We start from the raw sequence: 26,107 nt of genomic DNA, 5'->3' as shown, positions 1-26,107 counted from the left end.
CTTCTCTTTTTGTCTGACCTTTTAATTATATTGAGCCGTGGTTCTCTGCTTTTCATTTATTTAAAGAAGCTGAAACTGCAAATAAGGAAAGTTTTTAAAAGAAAGGAAAGAAAATCATGACAATTGCCAAAATTATAAATGCAGTTTTAATTGAAAGTGCTTTTATGGGCACATAAAAACTCCTTTAGTATGTAGTATTGCTTCAGGACTTGTGAAATAGTTTACAACTTCCCTCAAGGAAAGAAAAAGAGCAGTGTTGACAAATGACCAGAAATAAGCATTTTCCAGCAGTACTGAAAAGATAGGCTATATATGTTTATACTTTAAAAAAACCAGTTTCAGTTTCCTATTTCTTGCTTTGAAGATGCAAACTTTCAAGAGACTCAGAGAAAGATAGGGTGGCAAAATGTGTTAACCCAAGATTCAGGAAGAGAGCCTTTTATAAGCCTTGTATTTGAGAAGTTTCAGTTTTAACATGTAAACAAATGCTTCAAGAAATAAAGACTAAATAAAAGTAGTAGTGACATGAAAAAATGTTGGATTGTTCAAATACCTTAGTAAGGAAGAAAAGGCAAGGCAGAGGGTAAACAATCTGTGAAGTTTGAGTGTTAAAATAATATACAAGTAGAGAAAGCAAAGCTATTGTGCAAAGAAAAGTAAGGAACAGGTCAAATAGAGGCTGGAGATCAAAAGGACTTGAAATAGAGGCAGAAATGTTCTGGGAAAAACGTCGTAAACAATAACACCCTAGAATTGGTTTCTTAGAAAAACTGGAAAAAAGTGAAAGCCTAGGTATGTAGCTTGATGCTCTTTAATACATTTGAGAAGGCTGTTTTGGAAAAGCAAGGGAAATAGCACTGAATAAAGAGTAGTTCTGTACATAATGTGATCTTCAGTAAAACAATAGGCCACTCACTTCATGTTCCTCTCATTGGGAGAATCTATGTGCTCCTATTACATGTAAAACAACAAGAGAACAAGACCTCATGGCGAAATTGCCTTTATTTTGCTGATTTTCTTAGCAGTTCTGTAGAGTCTGAAAGTGTTTGTGCTGTTGATGATTTTTTAGCAAAAGGTTGTTGCAAGCAGATGTAAGTACCAATAAACATACAAAGGCCCAAAGCAACTGGAGTCTTTCGTGGAAGTAACTCAAGAGTAGTAACTTAAACTTCACAATACATCAGAATTTGGAGCTGTAACCTTAAATCTCACTTTGCTAATTCTGCTGCAAGGTAGGGACTATAAGACTGAAATTCTTCCTCAGTCTTTTCACATTTGAGACACAAATTACTTCAATAGTATTCTTTGGCACTTGTATAAATGGATGAAAGCATCTGTCAGCAGTAACTTAACATTAATTGTTCTTTAATTAGTATAATGAGCATTTCTGGATGGTGTAATGCTCATGTGTGCATTCCAGTGCTTTCTCAAATGAAAACTTAATTCTGCATGTCCTCTCTGAAAAATCCTAAAACTAATGCGAGTGCTGTTTCATAGAATTATAGAACCACAGAATGGTTTGGGTTGGAAGGGACCTTAAAGATCATCAAGTTCCAGCCCCAAAACCACGGGCAGGTAACCTTCCACTAGATCAGCTTGGTCAAGGCCCCATCCAACCTGGCCTTGAACACTTCCAGGGACGGGGCATCCACAGCTTCTCTGGGCAACCTGTTCCAGTGCCTCACCACTCCCACAGAAAAATAATTACTTCCTAATGTATAATCTAAACCTTACTCTTTTTCACTTTTGTCATCCATCTTCGTTGTTAAGTAGTATGCATATCCCAGTCAGTCTGTGAGAATAAGTCAGAAAGGGAGATAATTTAAAGATAAATAAGAACTCAGTAAAGGCAGTGCTGATTTACAGCATGTTATTTAAACTCACTGTTGCCATAGTAGTCAGGCTGGGCCTTTGGACTGAAGGACAGATACCAAGCTTCTTTCTTCCTCACTGGTATAATCTCCTGCTGCTTAGCTGACATGTGCCTGTAGTGCTCATGGATTCACTGCTTTTACTGTATCAGCAGCACAGAAACTTTATTAATTAAAAATTCCATGGACCCTTCAGATTCCATGAGCTGCTCACAGTATAGCACATACGTACCTGAGGGTCCTCCACCAACACTTCAAAGAGAGCAGTAAGAGCCAAAAAGAGGAGAACTAGTTTGGAAATGTAGTGAGCATGTTGAAATGCGTGGACTCAAGTGCTTTCAGACCAAGAGGCTGCCAGTCAGCCTCGCTTACAGAGCAGCACATCTCCAATGAGGAACATCAGAGCAGTCTGATGCCTGTGCCTCTGCACCTTCTGTGGCAGGGGCTGTTCCCTCCACAGCAAATTCGTAAGTGCAGTCTGCTAAGGAGACATGCATCAAGTCAATAACACAGCTCTTGATGACCTTAATGCCAGAGAGGATTTGGATTGCACTTTTCTGAGGGAGAAGTTATTTGTAATGAGAAAAGCAGCGGGTTATTTTTTCTGTTGTGTCCGACGTCTGTTAAAGAGCAGGACAGTGGGTTTCACATGCTCATGTTTGACATTCAGGCCTTATCATATGCATCTGTCCTTAAAGAAATGCTGAGAGATATACTCAGGCTTGACAGCCTGATTTGCAAGGACCTTATCTGCCAGTGAAGTTATGTGTATACCTGGTGCAATAGCATCACCACTTCTGCAGTTTGCGTCTCCTCCCCAGCTAAAGGAATTTTTGGTGGGCTGACAGACAAAGCAAATGAGATTCCTTGGAAGGACTCTAGGCAACCATCTTCTCCAGATTTCTGCTGGGATGTGGTGTTTGCATGCATGAGAGAGAGTGTGTGTTGGAGGGGGGAGGAATTGACAGTAAGACATTGTGTTAAAAAACAGTGGATGATGTCTGCAGATCTGTTCAGTGAGTTTATCTAAATATTCCCTTTTCTCCCTTTTTTTTTTCCCCTTCCCTTCCTTCTTTCTCTTCTCCCATTTACTGCTAGGAAGGACCACCTCTGAAGGGCCAGTTCAGTACAGCCTGGCACCAACACAGACGGACATCAACAACAGTTCCAACTGTGAGTCAATTTGCAATTGGGGGACTCCTTGAAATGGTATTGGTTTGTGTGCATGCAGAAGATGCAAGAACCCTGCAGATGGCTTCCAGAACAGGGAAAGGGTAAATTTGTTACTCGCAGCTCCCTCTGGTTGGAGCAGCCTGCAAGTTTTTTGATGTCTCACTAAAAGCGTTAGATAAATGTAGCTTTTCCTGAAATATACAAGGATTATGATGTGTGAGGGCCAGTGCCAGGGCATTTTACCAACAGAATAGACTTTTGGAACTGGATGCTGTTCAGAGAAAGCTGTCCTCCAAGAAAGCTTAAGATACTTCGTCTCACTAGACAAGAAGAGGCTGGAAGCTATGCACAGAAAAGGATCTTCACCGAATTGTTATTTTCACAGCTGGAGACAAGAGCTGCCAGTCTCAGATTTGTGTAGGAGCACTCATCTGTGTTAGGATGGGTGAAGAGACCCTGCTTTCAGTTTTGAGGTGATTTAGCTGCTATCACACAGATTCTGTGGTGCTCCCTGGAGCACTCGGAGAGGGAAGACAAACTCTTGCATGGTATAACATGCTCGTTCTCTCTCATTATGCATACACACAATGTTACCCAACACTTGTGATCCCAGTCTTCACTGGCCCCTTCTACTGAAAGGTGTGTTGGGTGAAGAGACTCTTTTTGGGGTTGTAGGAGGGGAAAAAAATTCGTTACACAGAGCAAATTAAAAAAATGTCATCTGCTCTTCACTGCTTCTAAAAGGTACTCCTGTCCTATATTTTCCTCTTGGTGACTCTCCTAGCACCAACAAGCTTTGACCCAGCATCACAGAGAAAGTAACTGGGGAAAGGAATAGTGGGTTAAAGGAGAAGTGGGCAAGTGGATGAGCTGGAGAATTCAAGAAGAGGCAGTGGCAAATGCAGAGAACAGCAGAAGGTAAAAGAAAAAAAAAAAAAAGAAAAAAGCTTCCATTCACTTCAAAGACAGTAGGATAAGTTACACCCTCTGTTAGGGACTCAGAGAGCAGACCCTGTCTGTCATCGGTTCAAGACTATATGATTTGTAGCATCTCATTCATGGAAAGGTAGCATAAAGCAGTTACAAACTACTACACAGTGATAGGAACAGCCCTGTTTTTTTCTAGATGCATTGTCCTCAGTATATTGCTAACATTTTCCCTGATTCAGCTAAAAATGGTAGGTTTTGAATATATAGATAGATACAGCTTTTTTTGAATATATTTGAATATATTTATAAAAATCTTGCTCAGAAACTGTTAATGTAACTGCAATATTGGTATCATAAACAATGCTGTAATCTGATTTCATGCTGCACAGTGAAAAATGAGAAATTCACAGCATGGACCAATGTCATACTGATCTGTGACTGCTAAGCAAAGAATTGGTTGTTTCTTCTAACCATACTTCTTTGCCTCAAATGCTTGAGTGAGTCATACTGTATTTGTTCTCCCTTTTAGTTTTCTGATGATTTGTTTAAGTCCCACAGTTCCTGCAGCCCAATGGACTCTTCTGTAAGCTATTTTTCGGAAATGTTGATATCCCGGGCAGTGCATCAAACCAGCTGGTTAGTCAGATGTATCAGTCCTGTGAGCAGCTCTGTCTGTCAGTAAACACATGGACATGGGCCTTGAGATCAACAGGAAGACTCATTAAATTGCAGCATGAGGTTGAGGGACCCGTGCTTTAATTTTTACCAGGGGGAAGTGATTTAAAAAAGATTTTAAAATCTCCCGAAGATGGAAAGCTGAGCACTGAGAGAATTCAGGCTGATGCTTTACTCATCATGGGATGCCTTTAGCAGTCAATGAGTGAATATGAACTAAAACACTGGGGCTACGTTTTTACCAGCTCTTAGGTGAAAAAAAAAGCAACAGCCCCATAGTTTGGGAGAGAATGAGCTGCAAAGCAGGTTTGGAGGACTTAAAGTCTCTGAAATACAATACATTATCCTATCTTCCTCTTAGCTTACCTGGTAGTCTATCCTGTTCTGGTCTAGAGCAGCACTACATTTTTGGCTGTTTTTTCTGTTTTCTTAAGTTGTTAGGGCACTTAATCAAACTCCAAGATGGACTGTGATTAGATCTCATTGAACAATGATTGATTTTGTAAGTGCTTGTTGTAGTTCCCCTCTAGTAAGAACAGTCTGAGGCTGAACTATATGGGTTTGCAGGGGAAAACTCAGACAAGAAAAGCAACAGCACAGTAACACCAAACAGGAGAGATATTGATCAAGGCTGTTCAAAATGCTTGGCCCACAACTGACTTTCCCCCCCCACTCCATTCACTTTTATGTCTCCCACTGTCCTGGTCAGATGCTGGACCTGCACAGCTTAGTGCTTAATATTGTAGCCATGCAATCATTCAAAGTCCTGTTGCATTTGAACTACATATAGTCTTGGTCTATGGTCATACTTGGTCTAGCACCTAAGCTGCAGAAAGTGTTCTCCCTCTTTAGAATTAAGCTGTTTTCTCCAAAACAAAGAGATGAATGTTGTCTTCTGGTAGTATGCAGTGGACAGGAGAAGAATGTGATGGCATTTTTTTTTCCATCAAATTAAAAATGAATTCTGCTATATACACAGAGCAGCTAGGATTTTGGGAAACCAGTAATGGAAGGTGAGCTGACAATCTTAAACAGATAAAGAAATCTTGTTTTCTTTAAGACTGAGACTGACTGAACTCATTAAAGAGCAAAAAGACAAAACTGTCCTTTCACAGATGCCCTGGGGAGCAGAGCTAGAGGAGTCTCACTCTGCTATTCCTGCTGTGTAGCTAAATTTTATGTCAGGTCCTGGGGCTGTCAATCCAGCTAAGTTTGCACCACTGCTTAGAAAGGAAGTAGATATTCTCCAAGGGCTAAATGCCAGTGACTCTGATGTGACTTTGTGATAAAGTCCTGGGCTCTTTCGATGGGAAGAAAGTATTGTTGCATTATTGTACTGACTTGTGATATCACATCCATCACACTTTCTGTGTGTGTTTGCAAACCCTGGGTTTCCATTTGGTTTTCATGAATACCAGATTTTGGGGGGTTTTTTTGTTGGGTTTTTTTTTTTTGGTGGTGATAGTAATCTAAACTGAGAGGTCATTATACATTCCTGCTGTGCATACTGAGTGCTTAAGGCACTGAGGCAGGACCCATGGGAAGAGGTAGTAGCAGATGTGCTCTTATACCAACTGACATAGATTTGAAAAACAGGGTTTTTCTGATACCTTAGTCACTGTTCATATCTGAAACAGAAGCAAGAAATTTCAAGCTACCATGTTGCATTCTGGGTTTCTTGGCTCTTGTATATTGCTTCTTAAAGTTCCTATTCAGAATCCACTGAGGCCACTTGGGTGTCCGATGTTTATTTTAGTGAGTTTGGGAATAAGTGTTATATCAGCAAGATTAATGGTTATAATTAAATTTATAATTTTTTTTCCTGGCTATCTATGACATTAGTAGCTTTTTTATTGGCCATTCATTAAAAACTGAACTATCTGCCTCCCTAAGACATGCCAATTTGTTTCTGCAGTCTGCTAATGACTGCTAGTTCTGCAGGCAGACTTCATAGGGAAAATTTAGAAAGTGAATCCATATAACCAACAACACCGCTGCTGATTTTGTTATTTCAAGAGTTAAACCCTTATCCATTCTGTGCTCTGGTTTATACACTGTGATGCCTTGATTTTGCCCGCTTCCTAATCATGTCTGTCACAATACAAATTGGATGGAAAATCTTCCCACAGGAGCACCCTGCCCACGATTTTAGCATTAGCAAGAAATAATTGTGCTGTGCCTTCTATGGAAACATTTCATTTCATCACAGTTTCCAATTTTCAGATGATTGGTTTTGCTCCAGTTAATGGGTGCTGCAACGGAAATGTCACCCTGGCACAAGTCAGGGTGCCCAGATCTGCAAGCAGCAGACAAACAGCAGCTACTGAGAGAGAGAGTCTATGGGTCTCACCATGAGAGCAGCTTTTAAGGACAGTGGGGTGGCTGGACACCATGTGTTGGCCATTGCAGGCTCCTGAAGCACACAGGGTTTTATGAGCCTCAATAATTTTGGTGTGAACTTCTGAGAGGATGGGGGCATAACATCACTGATCTCCTTCTGAGGTGATGATGCATGCCAGTGCTGGAGTAGGGCCCCCAGGTTCCTTATCTGTGACACCAGAACAACATGTGAAGAAGCCTGCTTTTCCAGGTGAGTGGGACAGGCAGAGGTGATGGCAGAAATCAGACAAAAGCACATTCCAGCACTTAGTAGGAGACTGGCAAGTCAGGAGAGTCTCAGCTGTGCCAGTACCTGCAGTGTCACTGCAGGGTGGCCCCCAGCAACACATGTCTATTGCCCAAGATGTGGGGGGCAGGGAAGCAGCACTCATAGGGTTCAGAAAGAGCAGAACTTGATCTTTAAGTACTTCAAGGTGTTAAAGCTGTGAAACAGCTGTGAAACCCAACAGGGTTGCGGGATTTTTTTTTTTTAATAACTGCCTCTGTGTCGTGGATATAAGATATAAAAGCATCCAACAATTTATTTTTATATATATATATATATAAACATTATCACTTACTTCACAGATATTCGGGAACCTGCTTCATGGGGGCCTTCAGACAATAGGATCAAAATTAATTTTTGAAATGCATTTATTACACAGAATTAGATACTGGTATGAGCACTTTTACTCATAATTGAGCTAAACTAAAATAAAGAGTTAAATTCAAGAGCAGGGTATAAAAGGCAACGAAGACAGAAGAATTGTCCTTAATCCAAATTTTATTAAAAGCTCATGGAGATAAATTGCTATAAACCAGGTCTTCATCCAGTAAAAGTGAGCATTATCCAGTGATTTCATTCAGGTATTCAGTGGGGGAGAGATTGGTCCTTAGCAGGTGTTAGCCATGCAGATTGCAAATGCTCAGGAATTGTCAGGAATATAGGAAAAGGGAATAAACTGCAGAGGTTTACAGAAGCACCTGGTTTTTTAGATCAAATTAAAGCAGCCTTTGACTTTTCCTGCTTTATGCAGAGATTAAAAGACTGTATTCTTTGGGTGAATGTTCTTGCATCTGACTTTGTTTTGCGACATGACAAACAGGAGGTGATAGAAAATATAAAGTGGAGTGATCTAAACTTGGAGGAATAGACACTTGTGCCTCAAAATATAAGAATTCAGAGGCAGTGGCAGGAGTTAAAGATGATGGTTTCCCAGAATGTGAAACTGTGGAATCCCCTGCCAAGGGAAGATCTCGAAGCCAAGGGTTTAGTTAAATTCAAAGAAGCATTAATAGCTTACATGAATTACAAGAATACTTAGAGAGATAATAATTAATTATGATGAAAATTCTGGAAAGGATATTAGATATTGTACTTTGAGTATTATTCCAATCATTATCACGATGAGATAAACCAGCTGACAACCAACTTGCAGTAGACAGAAGCTTAATTGATAAATACCTGAGATCGATCTCTACGAGACATAAGAATTAGATGATCTTCGATCATATCCAATCCATCACTTGATCTCTCTTCCTTTTTTGAACTGCTCCACCCTTATTTTGCCTGAGTTAAGCCTTTCAGATGTCCAGCTGCTAGTGAGTAATGAATTCTGATCATACTGATTTGCAGCGAGTCAGAAAAGCTGAATTTTTTCATGCCACTTGCAGGAGAACTGTGTTGAGCTAACTGTGCTTGGAGCCTGAATATTGTCATAAATAACAGCTGTGAGGAAACAGGTGAATAGGTTTAACTCCCAGCATAGCATGAGATCAGTGATCAAGATGTATGTGGAGTTTGAACCATGCAGTATTCTCATCACAGCAGTGTCCAGGTTTATCAGCAAGGTGAAAAGCAAACTGCAAAATTTGTGGAACTTGTGAAAGCAAGTTGTGGGAACTGACAGGTGGGTTTGCTTTAAGGATCTTCAGGATGCAAATAAAACATCTTTATTCAGAGCTGTTGGGAAACATGCAACAGATTTTCTCCTCAGTGAAGAAATCAATGGACATCAGGGAACACAATAGGATAAAAAGCTGCTCTTCCTCCTTCCATGATTCGCAGGGGAATCAATGTATATGGAGGGGTTTATATGAGATCCAGGAGTCATTGTGTAGGTCACTTCACGTGTACCTTCCATACGTCATCTCAGACAGTCCATGGTCATGGAATCACAGATCATAGAATGGCCTGGGTTGGAAGGGAACTTAAGGATCTTCTAGTTCCAACCCCCTGCTCTAGACAGAGACCTTTCACTAGACTAGATTGCTCAGAGCTCTATCCAACCTGGCCTTGAACACTTCCAGGGATGGAGCATCCACAACTTTTCTGGACAACCTTTTCCAGCATCTCACCACCCTCACAGTAAAGAATTTCTTCCTAACACCTAATCAAAACCTACTCTCTTTCAGTTGAAAGCCATCCTCTTTTGTCCTCTGCATGATCTGGTAAAAAGTGTCTCTCCATCTTTCTTTTAAGTTCCTTTCATTTACTAGAAGGCTGCAATTAAGTCACCCTAAGCCTTTTCTTTTCCAGGATGAACAATCCCAGTTCTCTCAGCCTTTCCTCACAGAAGAGGTGATCCATCCCTCTCCTCATCTTGCTGGCCCTCCTCTGGACTTACTCCAACAGGTTGATATCCTTCCTGTGCTGAGCACCCCAGAGCTGGATGCAGTGTTACATGTGGGATCTCACCAGAGCAGACTAGAAGGACAGAATCCCCTCCCTTTCCCTGCTGGTCATGCTGCTTTTGATGCAGCCCAGGACGCAATTGGCTTTCTGGGCTGTGAGTGCCCATTGCTGTCCAGCCTCTCACCCACCAGCACCCCTGGGTCCTTCTCAGCAGGGCTGCTCTCAGTCTGCTCATCCCCCAGCCTGTACTGATACAGGAGGTTGCCCTGACTCAGGTGCAGCACTGTGCACTTGGTCTTGGTAAATCTCACGAGATTCCCATGGCCCCACTTCTTGAGCTTGTCCAGGTCCCTCTGGATGGCATCCTATCCTTCAAGTGTGTCAACTCAACTGCACCACTTAGCTTAGTTTCATCTGCAAATTTGCTGAGGGTGCACTTGATTCTCTTCATCTGTGCCATTAATGAAGATATCCTTGAGGGATACCACTTGTCACTGATGTCCGTCGGGACTCAGAGACATTGACCACTACACTCTGTTCAACACTGTTCAACTTCTTTCGTATCCATCTGACAGTCCACCTATCAAATCTATCTCTGCAATTTCGATATAAGGATGTTGTGGGGGACTGTGTCAAAAGCTTTACAGAAGTCTGGATAAACAACATCATGGAAGGCCACTGGGGTGGTCAAAAAGGACCTGCCCTTAATGAAGCCGTGCTGGCTGTCTCAGTTCCACTCCCTGTCCCTCATCTGCCTTAGCACAGCTTCTAGGAGGATCAGTTCTGTGATCTTCCTAGGCACAGACGTGAGGCTGACAGGTTGGTAATTTCCAGGGTGCTCTTTCTACCCTTTTTTAAAGATGGGTACAATATTTCCCCTTTTCCAGTGACCTGGGACTTCACCTGGCTGCCATGGCTTTTCAAATATCGTGGAGTGTGGCTTGGCAAGTACGTCAGCCAATTCCCTCAGGACTCTGGGGTGCAGGATTTATCTACATTCAGGATTCTCAGGTGGTCATGAACCTGATCTTTATTTTCAGTGGGAGGGACTTTGCTCCCCCAGTCCCCATCCTTCTGTCCATCCACTCCGGAGGTGGGGGAAGAGAGGTTGCCAGCAAAGACTGAGGCAAAAAATTTGTGGAGTACATCAGCCTTCTCCTCATCCACTGTTAACAGTTTTCCAACATTGTTTTTTGGGAGGGTACACCTTCTTCAACCTTCGTTTTCTGGTTAACATACCTGTAGAAGCCCTTCCTCTCATTCTTTGTGTCCCTTGCCAGGTTCAGTTCCAGCTTCTCCTCAGCATTCTAACTTCTCTTTATCTAGGAGATACAGAGGTAAGATTGTAATACAGTGAATTAAGTACATTTAAAACAATTCTTATGTATGTATTTTGTCATTTTATGTATTACAGCTCAACATGTAATAGCCATTGTCATTCCACAGTAATTATGTCCCAATTAAGTACTCTACTTGTTAAACTGCAAAAATTTAACTAGTGATACAATCTTTGTGCAACTAATTTATGAGAACTCGTGTCATGTCCTCTGAGTAATGTGAATGTCCTATGAGATCCCAACATTGTCAGTAAAGATCTGGTGAAATCTTTACAGCAGTTCTTGTCCTGGGAGCACTAGAACACAAATTTAAAATTGCTCTCAGTATAGCCTACAAAGTCAGTTTTAAACTACCTCTCTTTTTTGGAATGGCCAAGTAACTTTCTATGAGGTTTTTCCTTTTTTTTTTTTTTTAAATGCAATGCTTTCACCACATTACGCTCCTGAATCATAAAAATAGCTTCTTTCTTTTTCTTTTTTTAATAAGACAAATATAATTTCTCTACAGTAGATTTCAGTTCTGAAATAATTAAGCATTATAATTATCTCACTTTAGAACGAAGTATTCACCATGCCTTGTAAGTGTTGTAGAGGGATAATTCAATATAAAGAAGATTTTTCATCACCCTGTAGTGCTTTCATGTGCAGTTTGTACTTAGACGAGGAAGAAGAACTTCGAAACATCAGAAGAAACCGCAGTTTAGAAGCCCTTTCTGTTCTAGTTACTGCAGCTCTCCTTCTACCCTTGCACTAGGCAGGTGCAGCCCATTTAAATATAACTTGGGTGTGACAGTTTTCAAAGGATCAGACAAAGAAGGAAGTTAGGGAAAAGTCAGAAAAACAGTGTGGCTGAGTACCTAACCACTTGCAAGCCAGCAGCTCATTTTCTGCTTAGGTATAGCAATTTCTTTACTAAGTTGAAATCCTGAGTTATCACACCTGAATCCTTAACTGGAAAGAGCACAAAAACTCACAAAAACTGTGAGACACATGCTAGCAGCATTCAGAAGTTGTTCAAATAGCAGATAGTCATGGTCCAGTAGGCAATGTGAGCTTATCAGAGAAGGAAGTCACAGTGTGGCTCTTTCCATTGTGCTGACTAAGCCTACAGAAATGCAGAGGGAATTGTGTGCATGCTGCTGGCTACAGACAGGCTTCCTGTGCCACCCCGTTGGTGTAGACAAGCTACTGATTTCCTCTCAGAGCTGTAAAAAGCTCCCCTGTCCCAAGGGTTAAAGCTAGGGTTGGATGTGCAACTGGATCTAGGCTCTACTGACAGGGAAGACTCACTGCATTCTGAAAGAATCATGGAATCATAGCATTCTTAAGGTTGGAGAAGACCTTTAAAATCACCAAGTCTTACTGTCAACCTAGCATCACCACCATTCTCACCATTAAACTGTGTTCCCAAGTGCCATATCCACACGTTTTTGAACACTTCCAGGGATGGTTACTCCACCACTTCCTTGGACAGTCTGTTCCAGTACTTTACAACCCTTTCCTTTAAAGACAAAATTCCTAATGTCTATTGTAAGCCTCCCCTGGCACAACTTGAGGCTATTTCTTCTTGTACTGTCACTTTTTTCCTAGGAGAAGAAACTGACCTGTACCTCAATACAACCTCCTTTCAGGTAGTTATAGAGAGTGATAAGGTCTCCCCTGAGCCTTCTTTTCTCCAGGCTAAATGCCTCCAGCTCCTTCAAGCTCTCCTTGTAGGAGCTGTGCCCCTTCACTGGTTGTGTTGCCCTTCTCTGGACAAACTCTGGACACTGGAAGCTGACTACAATTCAGCCTATAGCTATAGGAACAAGCTGCCAAAGTATTCACGCTTTACAGAATGTCAAGAATTCAATTTAAAATGAGTGCAGCATATTCTGCCACCCTGTCACCAGCACGATGCAGCTCCCTCCCTATGGAATTGCATCTTGCTCAGAGTAAGTGGGGAAGTCAAGTTTTGCCAGGTTTCTGTCATGTCTTAAGCCTGCTGGCCTGAGGTAAGGAGTCAAGCCCCAAAATCTTTTCTGTCCTCTTTCCAATGGATGCACAATGGTTTCTGTTTTCCTTGCAGGGAAATAAATCACTTGTCTTCTTGCTAATCCCATTTGTATTTGGTTTCATTTTCCTCTTTGAACTGAAGGTTACCAGCATGTTCATGCCCAGCAGGCATCAGTTTGCATCTGTTCTTAAATTTGGAAGCCCGAATGTACCATGATTAAAATAGACTGCAAACAGATGCTTGATGATAAAGAGGTCCCGTTTGCTTGTACTAATTGCAATTTGTGCTGTGAGGATTTTGTCACTGTCTAGTGGCTAATCTTTGCAAGGCTTCAATGAATCTCCTGGGCTTGAGGTTCTGGCATAACCATGATAGCCTGTGGGGTTGACTGGTGGAATTTTTGCATTCGAAAGCTCACTGAGCAGCCCAGAACTGCCCAGCTACAGAACCACAGAGTCACAGAACTGCAGAGCAGGTCAGGTTGGAAGGGACCACAGTGGGTCATTTGGTCCAGCCTCCTTGCTCAAGCAAGGTCACCCTACAGCACATGGCACGGGATTGAACCCAGATGGTGCTTGAATATCTCCAGTGAGGGAGACTCCACAACCCCTTTGGGCAACCTGTTCCAGTATTCACTTACCTGCCACAGTAAAGAAGTTCTTCCTCATCTTCAGGTGGAACTTCCTGTGCATCAATTTCCCATTGCCTCTTGTCCTACTTCTTGGCACAACCAAGAAGAACCTCCTGACACACTCCCTTCAGATACTTATGCAAATTGATAAGTCTGCTCTCGGTTGTCTCTTCTCAAGGCTGAACAGGCCCAGCATCCTCAGCCTTTCCTTATAACAGAGAGGCTCCAGTTCCCTCATCACCTTTATAGCCCTCATTTGGACCTGCCCCAGGAGCTCCATGTCCCTCTTGTCCTGAGCAGCCCAGAACTGGACACAGCACTCCAGATGTGCCTCACCAGGGCTGAGTAGAAGGGCAGGATCACCTCCCACAAACTGCTGACAACACTGTTCCTAATGCACCTCAGGATACCATTGTCCTTCTCAGCCACAGGGGCACACTGCTGGCTCATGGATAGCTTGTTGTCGTCCACCAGGACACCCGGGTCCTTCTCTACAGAGCTACCTCCTAGCAGGTCAGGCCCCAGCCTGTTCTGCTGTCTGGGATTGTTCCTCCCCAGCTGCATTTGCCATGGAACTGACAGCTGGATTCATGCTCTGTCAAACCCCCACACTGCAAATTTGACCACTTGGGACATCCCTCTTCCAGAGGGCATGAAAAGAGCAGCAGAGTTTGTTGTGTCTACCCTGCACTGCTTATACACTGGAGAATTTGTTCCTTGGCTTCCGGATCTGGAAAACCTTCCTTAGCTTTAGAAAGGATTCTTCAATTTTCTTTCTTCTGTACCAATTGAACATCACTAAGCGAAGGCCAGTAAAGGTTGGTTCATCAAAACAAAGTGATCTTTACAAAAAGGTGACTTAAAATCTCATCTGACAACAGGCAAGAGCAGGTCACAGAACACAAAAAGAAAAGGCAGAGGTGACCCAGAGTGAATCTGGAAGCATGTGTCTGAAGCAGTTTTTGTTGAGTTTGTCCATATTATCAGCTGTCCACATGGCTCCAAGATGAGTTTGGTGACTCTGACTCAAGAGAAAGAAGGAAATAGTGTCTCTCTGCCTGCAGTCAAAGGCCTACCTTTATTCCTCACTGTGCAGTTCTGGGCACAAACCAAAAAAAACCGCTGTTGTCTACCTGCTCTTACACTGTTGTACGTCAGGAGTGGATGTACATCCCTCCACATCAGTCTGAGACTGGTGCAAAGTGTCCTCACAAATTTCAAGATGCATGAGCGGGTCTGAAGGTGCTCTGCCACCCTCCTAACTCAGCAAGTGAGGTAGAACTGCAGCACACACCACACCTCCCCTCACTCCTGCTGTGGGTGCACCAGAGGCACCCACATAGGTGTGTTGTTTTCCTGACTTCTCTATTAAACCCTTGAGTCCTGTATCAAGAGTAAAAGTTAGCTGCAGGCACAGCTGAAGCTGGCCAGGCATGTGTTTGTAACAAATACATCTGGTTTTTCTCAGTGATGTTGGATGGAGTCGGACTCTGAGCCCATGTTTGTTACTACCCTTACATTATGCTTTTGTAAAGTCAGTGTTTCTGTGAAAATAAACACAAATGGCAACATGATAGAGGAGAAAAAGGGGAAGAAAGCTAAGGAGGGTGGTAAAGACCCTGGTACCTACTTTCAGGGACTTGCATATTACTGAGGATGTAAAAGGTGGGCAGCAGGGAAGCTGCAAGGAGCAAGGGCATGTGGTATGATGATGGTAGTTTTTAGGTGTCTTGAGCTTTGTATGTTTGGGTCAGAAGTAGGCAATTTCAGGGTGTGTAGGGCTGTGTTTAAGCAGTTTTCATGGTAACAGGCATTCTCTGCCCAGTGAGAGCATTTGCCTGCCATTCTGACACAGTCCATCTCTCTTCTAGGGGTGAGCTTGTGATAAATACTTCTGTGTCATATAAACCATCTTAGCAAGTTACTTTGACTGCTCCTAAATCATGCCAGGTGTGGTATTCCTTGTCTGTGCTTCGTAGCTGGAAACTAAAAAAATCATGCAACTATTTTCTTGTACAAGATAAAGATGCCAACTTTTATTAAAGTATTTTTTACTTTGCAGAAGGGTCGTTTGAGAGACCTTGAGTTTCTACAAGGACTTTAATAATTCAATATTATTTATTTAGCTGAATAACTCAGCTAAATTTGGCTGCTTTTATTAATTTATTACAGTCATTACCACACAGTATCTGCAGTTGGCCTAGATGTTCACTGTAGGTTCTTTCCCACTGAAATATTCTATTCTAATCTACTCTAGCGTGGTCTAGTCTAATGTCTGAATGAGCAATAATCCAGGTAGCTATACCTTTGAATGTAACAGTGTAACCTCCTTCCTAAAAGCCTAAATTGAAATTGTAACAATCTGGTATTTCTGAAGTGTTTTCTAAAAATTGAGAACAATATGGTACAAGTTATGATCTAGGAGGTAAAAAAACCTTTTTTTTTGTTCAATCACCGTTCTTTTATTTTAAGATTGTTATTTCTTGACATCTTCACAGTCCCCATAAATTACCATGTTCCTTTTGAACAGAATGGAGTTGGAGGGTGAGTTTCATAGTCAAAAGGACTCTCAAAAGGACAGGAGGACTCTCAGCATATGGTAGTTGCTTTCAGATCAGTAAACCCCACCCTGAAGTTGTATTTTTCACGGTTGTTTTCAGAAATCTTTGCACAACCATATGCACAGAAAGTGGTTTCAGTGCATAATATTCTTTCTTATCCTTCTCCAGTTTCTACATGAGGCCCCAGGTGGGTAAACCTCCTAATGCAATCCTGGAAACTTAGCTTAAATTGGACTGGAATGACCCATGCCAAGAAAGACTGTTGCTTCAAACTGACTAACAAGGAGAACCATTCTTTGATGAAGCAAATGCCATCCAGCAATAGGAACCAGAATTTGCTACAGATTGGCCCATCAGGGAATTAGATTGGTAGTGATCAAGATTTAACAGATTCAATGGGGCTGAAAAATAAAACTGTTCTCTGTAACAAGCAAAGAGAGGAATACAGTTGGTACTCAGAGTGGCTGTAACATGACTGGTCCTGGAGTGAATTGTGAGCGGTTAGGGAGCACAATCTGCTTCTGAAAATGTGCCATGCTCTCACATCCTCTCGCTTCTTCCACAGCACTGAAGGTCCTGTCATGGAAAGGACATTCCAGAGGCAGAATTTGCAGGGGAAAAAAAAATACTTCTTGCAGAAAAACTCCATGTGGTTTCCTTGCTTTGCCTTGGATAGGACATTTTTTCATAGTCTCACCACCCTTCACAACAAACTAGAAAAAACAGACCCTTGAGTTTAAGGATGATTGTAAAATAAGTGTTTCTTCTCCAGCATTTTTGTTTTCTCTACTCAAGGGTCAGAGGTCGAAAGGTGATGAGGAATCTCTTTATTCTTATAACCAGTTCCTCTCAGCGTTGTTGATCCCACACACAAGTTTGCAGTCACATTACTGCATTGCAACATGACTTTGAAATAGGAATGCAACTCCAGTGTGGGTTTGTACTGTGGAATATTCTAAGCTGTAAAGATTTGCTGTCCAGCTCCACAGCTGCAGAATTAAGAGTACCTCTGAAAATCCTGGCCTGTGAGTCTCATGATATTTAAGGATCTGCTAGCAGTTACAGGAAACCCCAGAGATGCAGCAGTGTGCAGTGCAAACAGTTTTGTTGGGCCAAGTGTGTATTTGCCTCTGGTCTGGGGGGATGCAGCAGTCTCAGCTATGGCTTCATGTGGCAACTGCTGAATTGAACCAGTAAGTCTGTCTAATTTGCTTTGTCAAAAAAACAGTGGGAGAAGTTTTCCAGCTTCCAGTCTCTTCCACTTAGGAAGGGAGTTTGCATTGTAAGTACCTTAGACCTGCTTGCACTATAAAATTTGCTAATCTCCTCCCTTTTCTTTCTCATATCACCACAAATTTCCATCCTCTGCTTAATCTGTTTTTTTTTTAGCCTTTGATACTATCTCTAGGTTTTCTTGATTTCCATTTTGCTGTGTCAGCCCCTTTTTTTTTTGACTAAGTCAATGTGCTTCAGGCATGAGAGTGTGGCTAAGCTGGGTCAGTAGTAACAGCTAGCAAGAACCTGCATGTTGATGCCATCAAGCATCCAAAAAAGTCTCCTGAGCCTTTGACTGAGCATTAACACCATTCCCTTTGCAACACAGGAGTCTCACTCAAGACCAGCATCTCAGAAACTGCACCCCAGCTGCCTTCATTGGCAGTGTTTTGGTACAGATGTCACACCACTTTGAGGCACTTCAGAGTTATTGAAAAGAAGTAATTTCATTTCCTGGAGAAAAAGCTCATGCCTATAAATGCCATATATTCGTAGCTTTGTATGATTTTAACTAAGTCCTTAATATTATTATTTACGGTGGCAAAAGCCTTTCCACTGGCAGTGAGGGCTGTAAACTGAGGGCACCATGGAGGAAAGAGAAAGGAAGTTTTACACAGTGAGTCCTGGGGAGAGGTAGGGGCCCTTTAATAAGGGCCCCACTGATGGGTTTTTTTGATAACATATACAAGCATCTTCACAGGATCCTTTTCTGATGGAAACAAGGCATTAATGGAGCAGGATAAGCCAGTGCAACCTTTGGGAGGGGCTGCTTTCCCTCTATGGACCTTTTCTAGTTTGGAGTATTCCCACTGCTTTCACCTGAGTTAAGCTGGCCTCCACCTGCCTAACCTAGGAATTAGTGAAGCTCTGTCTTTGTTTTCCACTTCTCTCAATGAAGCAGAAAATTGAAATACAATACTGATTACACACTAATCAGTGTCTACTTAGAAATACCCCTGGAATAATCTTTTGGTGCCATAAAATTTTGTGTTCAGACTTACAATTTAGGACTGGACAGGTCAAACCACAGGAAAATAACTGAATGTGTAAACAACTGGAAATAAACTACTGCAATGCTGTCCAGGATTCTTGCTTTATACCGGGCATAATTGTGCATTAAATTGGGTGTTGAACAGTGGGACTTGCATAGGAGATGCTGTTGCCAGGTGCTCTCCTCCTGCAAAGGGAGAGATTTTCCATAACTCTATACAGTTTTTTATTTTGTGCATTAATTGTATTGGAAGATGCTTGACTGTGCTTCTGAAGGGCACATCTCTATTTGCTAAAGTCCTCACCTCTGCAGATTTTTGTACATATCAGATACTGCATGGCTGAGTGGAGGGATCCATCTAAAGAGAGGTTACAGAAACATGACTTTGTGCTTAATTCTCTAAATATAGGCTTGGGAGTCTAATTTTAGGTATCCAGGTTTGAACATTTCTTTCAGATATTGTCAGGAACAAAGGAAGTTATTTGCTAAAGTCAGAACAACGAGAACCTTTCCCCTCCCCTCCCCTTCCTTCTTCTCTCCTCTTTCTGGGGAGGGAAAATGGTTTGAGTATGAGTTCAGTATAAGGAGTTGCTCCTCAGTGGTGTTTCCATTTTAATTCATTATCATGTAGTTGTTTCCACATCTTGCTGTTCTAAACAGCCTTGCTTCTCTACTTCCTACACATGCTTGTGTCAGTAATCTGCTGGCTAAACAGGAGCTCAGAGATGTTGTGGAACATTTGTCACAGAGTATTCTTTTCACACTATCAGAGATCTCACAACCTTTTGATTTATTAACCAGAGTTCAGCTGAGGGCCATTTTTCCATGATTTTATCCCGTTACTAACCTCCATTACGAATTTGGAGATTTTTATGGGAAGGTGAGCTATTACCACTGTGAGCTATTACTGCTGTGTCATCACTCCTACCTTTAGCCTGAAACCTGCTCCCAATGGGGTGGAAGTGCTACATGATATCATAAACCACAATCTATAAAATCTTTAATAGGTAATCATAAATTATCATTTTAATCTGTCTCCTGTAATCAAAGCCAGACCTCCAATAATGTTCATCTGTAGTTCTTTTCTCTCAGGCACCCTCAGTGTTTTTACTGCAACTGTGGGGAATAAATGCTCATAATTTACCTGGTAAACCATGCAGGAAGCAAGGAAAATTAAAAAGACAAGGGATTCAAAATGCTTTCTTCTCATTTCAGAGAATCATTTTCTCTGACCTACAGAGCATTGCATTGCAATTATTTGACATTTTGTGTTACAGTATGGTCATTAAAAAAGAAGAAAGAATCTTTTAACATTTCTCTCACTAATTAAAGAGATTCCCTCAGTATCCAGGACTGTACTCAGGTCTGTAAAATCATCATATGGCCACAGAAAAGTTCCTGAAACTTTTAACCAAGACTTCAAAAACACCTAATTACTCAATGAAGAAAATAAACACACATGCTCCCACCCCCCAAAACAAACCCATCATTAGAAGACACCAGTTTTGATAGAAAACCTAAAAATAATGCCCTTCTCATATCACAGTTACCAAGCCCAACCTCCTGTTGATTTGTGGCCTCTCTGTTAATATTATTCTCACATCTAACTGGCTAGACTGTCCAGTATATGGTGGTTTGAGACAGGTAAGGACCGTTAAGTTTTGCAGATTTCTTTGAGTGCTCTCTCCTTTAGTCCTGCTCTGACAATGTACACAGTTAAGCATGAAGCTCCCTTTCCCAGTCCAGGATATGAGATGCCAAATGCTGCTGAGCCTTGCCTGCACAACAGTCAGCCAGTTGCTGATGCATGGTTGTGAATTTCATTGTCAAATGTTCCACTCAAGTGTTTTGCTGTTAAGATAAATAGTCCCCTGAGCTTCAAAGTAAGATCTGAAATGGATGGAGAACTCTTAGCAAAAGATTTTGATACATGGTTGGAACAATCTCGTGGTGATACCTCATGGTTATTTCTGTGAAAATGAGCATCTGTTCAAGAACAAATTAGCTAGCACCAAAAAGACATCGCTTATCCTCATCCTGGTGTCAAACTATCTTCTCAGCCTCATGCAAAGGGAGGCTGGAGTGTTTTACAGAGTTTATTCCCAGGCACGTAGGGTTGAGCAAACACGCAATGGTGGTGCTGTCTTGCAATCAGAGCATGTTATGACTGCATGCCAGAAAGACCTAGTTTTATAGGTTCAAAATGGTGCATGATTCACCTTAATGGAGAGAAGTTGTTTAATAACATCGATGATGAATAACTCTTCTGAATTCTGATGCTAGATCATGTTAGTTTTTATTGTAAATATATGCTTAGGGATGTGATATTTTGTTGCCCTGGACCTTGCCCCACGATCTTGCTCTATGGTGAACTTGCCACTGGCTGCCACACGAGAGGAGCCCTGAAGAGAAGATACAAGGACTCCCTGAAACAACATCTCAGTCTTGGCCATATTGATCAACATAACTGGTCTACCCTGGCCAGGGGAGGTCTGGAGACACCCCATCTATAACGCTGCTGATGCCTTTGAGAGCACACGCAGGATCACCCTTGAGGAGAAAAGACAACACAGAAAGATTCGTGCTTTGTAGAATATACCACCTAAGGAGTCTTTCTGTTGCGCCTTTTGCAACTAGACATGCCTGTCTCGTGTTGGCCTTTTTGGCCACCAGTGTGTTTGCAACAAACATGGGTAGAGCCCATCCCAAATCTTCGGTCGCAAAGCCTGGCCATGATGTGACCTTGCACTAATTAGAGTGAGTAAATATAGTTGTATTACTGGGCTCAGCTGTTACAAACTGTTCGTTAAACTTGGATTCTGACAAAAGGAGAATATTTGTGTCAAATCTTGTATCTATCAACGCACTTAACTCTGGTCTGTACCACGTTTTTGTCTAAGTGTTAAGAAGTGTGGCAATTTGACACTTCCTATCTTTTTATTAACAGATACTGTGGAAGTACTGCAAAACTGGCTGTTAAGAGCAGTTTCCAAGAGTATGATCAGGTGACTCCTGGTGGGTGTTGAATACACCATGGCCACAGCCACTGAAATGTGGTTGCTGATCACTCACTCACTGTTAGTTCACTACAAACTGCCAGTGTAATGGCAAGCAGCCACCTAAGGTGCATTGATCAGATTGCTGGTGCTAGCCTGGTCATGCTCATATGTACTCCTCTGCTTGTGTTTTTTCATAATTTTAGATTTTTCACCTTTAGGGAAGTATGTCACAGATTCCATGCTGTAGACTGTGGGGAGCCAGAACAAATTCCTGCCAAGAGAGCAATGGAAAGTTTTAGCAGCTCCCTTCCTGTGACCACCCAAACTTGTTTCACGGGGAAAGCATCCCCAGAGAGAAGGACATCTTGATCAAAGAAAAGGCTGAGGCATGTCTGTAACAAAAATAAAGACTGCCACAAAAGGAGACCAAAGCTCCACTACAGCTAACCACCACATGGTCAGGGGAATAACTTGCGAAGGTCACAATTTTAAGACATTTGCCATGCCTTGTTTTGGAAATTTACCACAGGACCAACAGCAATAGATGTTGTACCTCATGGTCTCAGGTGGTAGAAATCCTGTGTGTTAATTAGCATGGGTGCCCGTATGTGGCTCACTAGAGACTATGACTCCTGCTGGTCCCAGTGTCCTTGTTATCACAGCCCAGATGGTTCTGTTGGTGGTCCTCTGTGGCAGGGAACCCACGTCCTGTCCAGAGCTTCAGCTGAGGAGGGGAGACAAGAGGAAACCCAGTACTCCCAAAGGACTTTGAAGTGGCACACAGAGCCCACTGTGAGTTCTTAGAGCAGGAAACGTTTGGATATTTGGAGTATATTTATATTTGTATGTGTATAGGATACCATGTCATAAACCTTAACAACTGTGTGCATGTTTATACCTAAGTATTTGTGCTTAAGCATACATAAGTACTTATATGTAAGTAGATATAAGTACTTATATAAGTGTATATAAGTACTTTAGTATTGTGCTTTTCAGAGAGCACAAACTTTGAAAAACAAATTTCACGAAAATGCTTTCAGAAGAAGCCAGTCACAGCAATCTTGCATACCGGAGAATTTGGGTACGGATCAGTTTTTTGCTGAATAGTTGAATCTCTTCCTACAGTGCATAAGTGTAGTGGGCTTCATTGTACAGAGCAGAATCAGGTCTCTAAAAGTAAAGGAAAGGTTTCCTACCTCCCGAGATTCAGTTGCCCGGTCTTACCAACACTCGGGCAGAAATGTTCTGAAGTCCTGGTGCATATCACACGCACACATACACAGAAATGTTGTGTCTGTGAGAGAGAGACAGAGCATATATTTACAAATATGTAGAGATATATTCAGTGTCTTGCCCAGTCATGCTGAGTTCTGCAGTGAGAGCCAGGGTGTGAATCCCATATTCTTAAGCCAAGGTTTTCCTCACAAACCTGTCTTCACATCATACAAAAACCTATCCTCTTTTTTTCCATCTCTCTTCCCTGTCCACGTCACGAGTGCAATAGCATTCTCTGAAATGGATCTTTCAAGATCTAGTTCTGGATCTACTGGTTCTCGTTAAAGCATCTCCAGTTCAGGCATGCATAACATGCATCATTATATGGCAGAAAATGCTGCAGCCTGATATAAAGAAGGATATATCTGCTGGCACACTTCTTTGTTTAAAAATTAAAAAAAAAAAACAACAACGAATGTTAGTACAGACATTTGTTTGAAAGCACAGATTTGCTTTTCTTAAGTATGGTTTACCTTCCAGATCAGGAGACATGTGAACAATTAACCTTACAGACCCTCACAAAAAAAAACCCTCAAAACATCCAGCTCTGGGTATGTTTGAGTGGTCAACTGCAATAGATCCAACTCAAATGCCAGTGAAAGCCAGTATTTTCCAGTCGCAGAGAGATCAGCTGATTCTATTCACTCTTGAAATAGAGAATAAAAGGAGGCATTTGCCTTTGGACAGAGCTGTTCGGTATTCACTGAAGGCATCCTGCTAGACAATTTTGCCCCAGGTGTGCAAAGGCCACAGGTAAGCAATAGGTAATCCCATTGCAAGCATAAGTAACCAAGGACCAGCTGTATAACATGGATGCTGGGGTTGGCTTCTGCAGTGAATATTCAGTTGAGGGCCATGCAAAGCTCAGAGGAAAGTTAGCATGGTACGTAAGAGTTTTGCAAACCAAGGCTGAGGAAACTAACTCCCAGCAAAGAGCACAATCTTCCTCCTTAGACACTTTTTTGGAGACCTGGTCACATGAATGGAGACTCTATACTACCCACACATGGAAAAAAGAAGCTAAAAAAAAAAATAAATTTGTTTAATAGAAGATGAGAAGTACAGAAAAAAAAGGGAGTTATTCAGTAATTATCATAGGCACTACCTATAAATGCTGTAATTCTCAAAAAATGTCAGTATTCATGTGCAAATCAAACAGATCAGGTCTGTGCCTGTGATAGTGCAGTCAGCAAACGCTTGGACTTGTGTCACTAGGGTAGAAGTGTTTGGGATTTTGCTGACCCAGCTCCTGATAGTTTTCTCAATTAATTCAGTTAGCACTGTTATTAAGAACTTCTAAAACTCATTTCTCCTGCAACTAATGTAAGAGTTACCCAGTGTCGAATAAGGTTGGCTTATGATAGCATGAGATATTTTGAAAGTCGATAGGAAAAATGTATCTGCCTTGTACCAAATCTGCAAGAGTAAAGAAGAATTGGACTATACATAGCTTTTGTAGAGAGAGAAAATCATCTATGGAGCTTGCAGAAAAGGTACTGGCATCATTCGAACCGAGGTTATCGTGCCTTTTGTGGGGAAATGCAGAAAGTGATTACTATATTTGAAAGAAACAGTACCTCCTTGTAATACACATATATGTCTACTGAAATAAAAAATTGCAGTCTACTGATATTAATGTCTGCAACACACTTTCGTATGTGGCAGTCATCTTTTAATAAAATCCAAAATGAATGTAGAAGGTAAGTGAACTTTGTAAAGTGTTGGAACTTAGCTGTGCTGACTTTCCTGATTAAAATGTTTTCTAAAATGGATCCTGCAGATCGGTATTACATTTTGTGCTAATGTCATTCACTGACACTTTCAAGGGGGCTCTTTCACTGACAAAGGTTTGGTTTGGGGTTTTTTTTGTGGCCATGGATATTAAATTTTAGTCATTAAAATACATTTTTAAAAGCTAATTGAGATACATATGATCTGAAAAGGAAGTAAATAATTCATATTCCTTCCAGCTAAAGTGTGTGGAGGCATTACGTTTTAGAATTATGTACTTTGCTTTAAGTTTATAACAGGTTAAAATGGATCCAAGTATCTCTCAGGTGATGAAAGTAATTTGCAGTTGTAAATTCTGAAGTTTTAAAGCTCAGCTTACCTGGATACACGTATGTTAAACCAGGCTGCTCTTGGAGAAAAACAAACAAAAAAATCTTTTCGACTACCACTATTGTGATAGACATGAGTGAACTACCCATAGCATGTCATGGCTTATTCATATGAGTGGCTTTTTGCTTTACTGATTACCAAGGAGTAAGAAAATTTCCAGACTAAAACAGATCTTTTTATGGAGTAAAGTCCCTTTTCGCAGTAAACTTTCTGCAGGCAGAGTCCCAGCAGTACCAGAAAGGTCCATAATGACGAGTTAACCCCCATTTGGCTCGCGGGGGCTTGGCTGTGAAGGGTGTCAGGGCCGCTGTGATGCACCTCAAAGTCTGTGATGTGGGCCCAAGAGGAGCCACCACAGGTGCACATCCTGGTGGTGGTAGCAAATATTCAAGCAAGAGCTCTGAAGGCCAAAGTAAATCAGGGTTCCCATGGGAATAGCAGATGAACATGAGTCAGTCAGTCCTAAGTGGTAGGCAAACGCTGTTCTGAAAGGGCTGGCCTCAAACTGTGCCATGAGAGGTTCCGTCTGGACATCAGGAAGAATTTCTTCTCTGCCAGGGTGGTTAAGCATGAAAACAGGCAGCCCAGGGAAGTGGCGGAGTCACCATCCCTGGAAGTGTTCAAAAAATGGCTGGACGAGGCACTCGGAGCTATGGTTGAGTTGGCAAGGTCATGTTTGGTCAAAGGTTGGACTTGATGATCTTGGAGGTCTTTTCCAATTCTGAACTTTTTAACCACCACTTGCCAGGCAGGGCTTGGAGACAATCAGCATGAGACAAAAACATCCTCTTCTCAGTGTGGCAGCATTTCTCACAAAGCAGTCTTCCTATTTGTAAACTTTCAGTTTGGGTCCTCAAATGAATGTTCGCTAAACGCTTCTAAAGGACAAGGGAAGAAATTAAACTCCTTAACTGTCAAATAGTGAAAGTCATAGATTCTGAACAGGTATTTGTTGTACTGCACATTAAATATTTTTCTTTACCATTAGGCAGAATCATCTTATCACCTCTCCTGTTGCTAAAACCCTTCTTCTGCCCCATGAGAACCAAGTACCTTTTTTTTTTGTCTTATGTGGTCTGACTAATTAATATATCTAGTAAAAACATAAAACACTGTTCTCAATTTTTGAAGAATGCCATCTCAGTTTTATACTTGGAAAAAAAAAGACTCACATGCTAAAAATCATGCTGTTGGGTTTTTTTTCCAACAATATTGTTTGGCCCAAAGACAATCTCCTCCCGTAAATCTCACAATAATC

General features: G+C 41.6%; 1 protein-coding gene across 2 annotated transcripts in view; it reads left to right on the top strand.

Annotated features, from left to right (window-relative positions):
* Nucleotides 1-2,974: 2,974 nt before the first annotated feature.
* Nucleotides 2,975-26,107, top strand: part of NRG1 (neuregulin 1) — a 292,420-nt gene continuing 269,287 nt past the window's right edge. For both annotated transcript variants that reach the window (XM_018086156.2, XM_018086155.2), the window contains exon 1: nucleotides 2,975-3,044. The gene's annotated coding sequence lies outside the window, so the exon portion shown is untranslated. The remainder of the gene's footprint in view (nucleotides 3,045-26,107) is intronic.

The sequence above is a fragment of the Manacus vitellinus genome, unplaced genomic scaffold (genome assembly GCF_001715985.3).
Source record: "Manacus vitellinus isolate BGI_N305 unplaced genomic scaffold, ASM171598v3 scaffold_9_pilon, whole genome shotgun sequence".
NCBI lineage: Eukaryota > Metazoa > Chordata > Aves > Passeriformes > Pipridae > Manacus > Manacus vitellinus.
Note: the sequence above shows the minus strand (reverse complement) of the source record. Positions and strands in the feature narration are given on the sequence as shown.